This window comes from Prionailurus viverrinus, chromosome B3 (genome assembly GCF_022837055.1).
Source record: "Prionailurus viverrinus isolate Anna chromosome B3, UM_Priviv_1.0, whole genome shotgun sequence".
Classification (NCBI taxonomy): Eukaryota; Metazoa; Chordata; class Mammalia; order Carnivora; family Felidae; genus Prionailurus; species Prionailurus viverrinus.
This window is the reverse complement of record NC_062566.1, coordinates 92121111-92126440: the sequence shown is the minus strand read 5'-3', so window position 1 is coordinate 92126440 and position 5330 is coordinate 92121111. Positions and strand designations below refer to the sequence as shown.

The window sequence follows — 5330 nt, the reverse complement described above, 5'->3', positions numbered from 1 at the left end:
TCTTGCCCTTCCAGTTCTGTCTGAATAAATGCTTTTTAATTTTTTTTAATCTTTAATGATTATTTATTTTTGAAGGAGAGAGAGAGCATGAGCGGTGGAAGAATCTGGAGGAGGCTCCAGGCTCTGAGCTGCCAGCACAGAGCCCCACGCGGGCCCAGACTCACCAACTGTGAGATCATGACCTAAGCTGAAGTCAGACACTCAACTGACTGAGCTACCCAGGCGCCCCTTAATAAATGATTTTTTAAAGGATGCTTCAAACATAAAAGCATCCTGTATATGCAGACGTAAGAGTAAAGTAATATTAAAATAGATACAGGAATGCATGAAAGTGAAAATTAAATACCAAATAAATAAATTTTAGGAGGGTGTTGAAAAAGAAAAGACCACACCAGACTGTTTTCACAGGAAACAAGATCAACAAATGAGAAAACTAGTAAAAGTTATGGAAACATCAACTTCCTTACAACATCCATATGGAGAAGTGATATGTGTTTTCTAGAAAAGATGAGTGGATCAAACATATGTAGTCTGGTCTGTTACCCAAGAGAGACATTTATTCAGAGTTACACAGAAATCAAAGTGCAATTTTTTTTGCCACATGAACTGCTCACTTATCAGCAGTGGTTCTGCAATGTAACAGTTTCCAGTAAATACACTGAGCTGCACAGAGGTGGCAGAACATGGTGAGGCTCAGATGGGTGAGTGACAGGCTCCTATTTCTTCCACTGATTTCTGTCGTTGTCGTTGTCCCACTCAGCTGAGAAGCCCTGCATCAGCCTGACCTTCATGTCGAGTATCCTCTTGGTCTGTTTGGCCACCCACTCCTCTTCAAAGGTGTGTGGATGATATCCTACAACATTGTGCTTCTCCCAGATGAGAATGAGATCAGTCAAAGCCTTTGAAGAACATGGCGGTGCCCATGGTGGTCTTCAGCTCCTTCCTGCTCCTGTTCATTTCAGCAAATCTCACGTTGAACTGAATGTGATACAATTCAACTTTTTCATTAAGGGAGAGGCTGCTCCAGGGAGCCCTCTTCTCATTCAAGGCCTTCTGGCTGGCAGAGAGGTTCTTGATGCAGGTGTGTAAGGCAGAGGATAGCTGGTGGGCATAGCTTGGGGGAGAGCATAGTCTTCACTCTTCCGGACACTTCCATGTGTGCTCGTACACACTGAGGTGGGAATTGCTTGCCTGCCAATTAGGCTAAATGCTCTGGCAGCCAACATTTTGCCACTGCCCCCACTACTCCAAAATGCAATTTTTGATCCAAATATAAAAGAATGAAAATTGTACTCAAAAGTGAAATAGGAATTTCAGGTTGACAGATTTGCTGAAAATCTATGTTGAAGAAGAAAATGGTACACTGGAATATATACTTTCAGATATATTACCAACATGGTCATTTGGAAGGCAAAAATCTGTTTATTCTTAACTATCCGTGATTATCTGCAAAAATAAAAATCCAAAATTGCACGTAGTGAATTTCCATAATATGGAAATTATGTTTTTGGATTAAGAATAAACAACTCTGAAACTGCTTGCAAATCATGTTATTTTTAAAGTACACAATATTCAATGTTCCCATGACCATGACATTATAAATATTTCACAAACAAATATAGTAATAAGATGATGTGGTATAATTTTCAGACAGAGCAAAACTCTATATCCTGGTGTACTTGTGGGGCCCGTGTACTGCAGTAATCGTGACAGAATTCCTGGAAACTATCCTGTAAAGTCCTATCACTTCACTTTATAAACAAATGCACCAGAATGATACTTACAATGTCACATTGGTGACTTGATCTAAGAGTTCTCTCTTAAAAATGCATTTATTATTGGGGCACCTGGGTGGCTCAGTCAATTGACCATGGACTTCAGCTCAGGTCATAATCAGGTTCGTGAGTTTGAGCCCCACATCAGGCTCTCTGCTGATAGCTCAGACCCTGCAGCCTGCTTCAAATTCTGTGTCTCCCTCTCTCTCTGACCCTCCCCCACTTGCACTCTGTCTCTCAGAAAATAAAAAAGAAAACATTAAAAAGAATTAAAAGAGGCATTTATTATTAAATCTGATTCTTTACAGTAGACAGCAATATAGGGTAGAGACAAAGAATTTTATTTATTATATATTAACACTTTGAATTTAAACACACTGAAAGAAAAAAGACTAATGATAATCTATTCTAACTTGTGTGTAGTTTTAGTGCTAATTCATGTTTAATGGCAACCCATCATGTCTTAGCTTGCCTAGGAGTGTGTGTTCATCCAGTCCTTCTCTAGTGTTAAATCTCTTTTCCTTCACTCCAATTTGGTGAATCTTGTACCTGCCTCTGACAAACATTATTTTGCTTCTTGATCCTGGACAGCTTCTTCCTGATATTAATGCTAATATACTAATTCCAAAAAGCTCCAAGACTCTGTCTCTAAATCTTCAGATTTCAAATATAATTTCAGAGGTACATTGTTCATGGTCAGTTTTAAACTTAACACTTAAACTCTTGATTCCCTCTCACTAAAATTAGAAACAGGCAATAATATCACTTAGTATTAGGTAGAAGCTAGACATGAGCAGAGGAAGGAACACCAGAAGGCAAAGTCCCAAGTCCTTGAAGGGTAATGATGGAGACATGAGCTGGAAGCAAGGATGGTAATAAATAAACTATACATTAAAAGCCCAGGGGCACAACATCCTGACCTTGTGGCTTCCAAGACCTTGGGGCTGACAGATCAAGAGCCACGGGTGGGGAGCATGTGTTCTCCTCTTCCACCTCTGCCCCATGATAACCTTTGTTCTCATGATAGTGTAATTGCATTGTGGTTATAACCCCACCCCATGGAGAAAGGCTGCCATGACTATTGAGGTGCGAATCTTATAGGTCAAAAACTCTTCCTCTCAACCTGTGGGAGGAGTCCCCCAAACGATTGAAAGCAGCCGCCAGTAGAGACCACCCCAATATACCTCATGGCTCCTCCCAGGTCAGAAAGATACAACAAACAGCCGATCCCAAGCAACCTAGGACCAGTTCCACCTCGTAGAACCTGTCAGTGCTCCCACCTTGAGAGTGTACTTTCGTTTTAAAAAACTGCTTTATGCTTACTACTTTCCTTCTGGCTGTCTTTAGTCAAGCCTGGATCCCCACATCAAGCTTTTTGTGGGGAATCCAAGGACCGAGACCTCCGTTTACACAGCACATACTCTCCCAATGGTAACGTTAGTACCTCGTTAACATCAGCTCAAATACTCTTTTAAAAACATTCAATGAGGAAAAAAAAAGGAATTAAATTCTATATCTATTAGAAAAGAGTGTCCACCAAGAAAAGAAAAGAGGAGAAAAGAAAAGAAAGGGAGGGGGGGGCGAGGAGAGGGTAAGGAAGGGAAGGGAAGGGAAGGGAAGGGAGGAGAAGAAAAGAGTCTCAATTTTCAATATTATATCTTGGTTGTCTACCGAAAAAGAAGGAGAAGAGCAGTACCTCCTGAAAACCTAGTAGGAAACACTTGGCAGTTTATAAAAGTAGCATTTCATAAGATACTTAAAGACTTTCCCACTAGCAGCAATGGCCAGAAATGGTGGTGAAGGCCATGAACACTGCCATCAAGCAGTCCTGAGTTCAAGCCACTAGACACACCAAAAGGGGGATCATGCATTCTTTGAAAATCGTAAAATATATTAGGTTTCATAAGACAAGGAACGTATTTGCACAAATCCTACACAGTAGTTTAGTTGCTAATTTTACCCAAAGGCTGTATGACCTAAATGCTTATCTTGGAAACACTGGTCAGGCATTGCCACAGCGGTATCTCTTAAAAATAATGCAGGGTACTTTTTGATAATAAAATTCGATTTTATTTTGATATTAAAATAATTTTAGCAGACAAATTATTTTAGCATTGATCAAGTAGCCTATAGAGAATCTGGTGTAGGATAGAACATTTAGAAAAGTTTATCAATATTGATGCTTATACTAGGAGAGAAAGATGGAGATACGATGCTCATTTGTTCTAATTAGCCAGGGGCACAATCTTCTAGTTGTCTCCTAAACCTGATTTCTCCTCTTTCATAGCGCTAGTAATTCAACTGGCCACATGAATATCCAAAATAAAAATTTCATTTCCCAGACTCCTTGCAGCTAGCATTAAGTCTTAGAAGTAGAAGTATTATTTGGTAGATTCTGGGAACTTTCTCTCCTGGGATGGAGGGTAGATATAAGCCACTGCAATACACTTTGAAATCAGACTGCTTAGGTTTGAATGGTTGGCACATAGGTAGTGCTTAGTAAATGTAGTTATTGTACTATAAAGACACGCTATTAACTTTTGATAAATTAGATATTTTAAAAAGTTGCTTAAATAGTGAAGCCTTTAAAAGAATTATAACACTAATATCCTTACAGATACATGATATAAAGAGATCAGGTTATTCAAACAAAAAACCTTCTATTTTCCTGTCACCCCGCTAAGCTCCGCCAGAAATCTTTGCAGCAGAATAATAATAAAAGCCTGCAAGTTTGCAAAATGGCATTCTTTGGTGTTTTCAATCCCACCCATTTTAGTTAGAATGTCTAAGTTTAAACACACACACACACACACACACACACACACAACTAAACAAAAACAAAGCAAAAAACAGTATCAACAAGCTTCATCCAGATTTTCAAACCATTCATAGCCTCATCTTAAAAACTCTGTACTTGGGAAAAGTGAAGAATTTTTCTGTTGTCTAATGTGATGTATTTAAATTAAGCTTTAGAAATTTTAATGTTTGGGGGCACCTGGATGGCTCAGTTGGTTAAGTGCCCAGCTTTGGCTCAGGTCATGATCTCGTGTTTTGTGGCTTTGAACCCCACGTCGGGCTCTGTGCTGACAGTTCAGAGCCTGGAGCCTGCTTGGGATTCCATGTCTCCCTCTCTTTCTGTTCTTCCCTCTCTCTCTTTCTCTCTCACACTCTCTGTCTCAAAAATAAACATTAAAAATTAAAAAAAAATAATATTTGGTTTGCACAACCAAAGTTTAAGTATAACCACCTAAAACTGAATGATTTTAAGCTTATATCTTTGAAAACTTTTCTTCATGTGGAATGCTTTCCTAAACTTTACTGGCTCTTTGGAAAATATTTTCCCCCGTTGCCAGACAGCACTCTCTTTGAGCTGTCACAGAGTTTCTTCTCTTCCAGGGCTCAGTTTCCTGTATCCACCTCAAGCCATAGCTTTGTCGCAGAGTTAGTAGATTAAAGGGCTACCCCTGGGCCTCTGTCTCGGGTTCTTCACTGAGCTGCTCCTGACCGTCCTTTGCATAGCATTTTCTCCACCTTCTCTGTGTCCCGAGACATGAG

At 39.7% G+C, this 5330-nt stretch overlaps 1 pseudogene; it reads right to left on the bottom strand.

The window, feature by feature from the left end:
• Positions 1-716: 716 nt before the first annotated feature.
• LOC125169035 (cytochrome c oxidase subunit 4 isoform 1, mitochondrial-like) lies at positions 717-1226 on the bottom strand (annotated as a pseudogene).
• Between the last annotated feature and the right edge of the window lie 4104 nt (positions 1227-5330).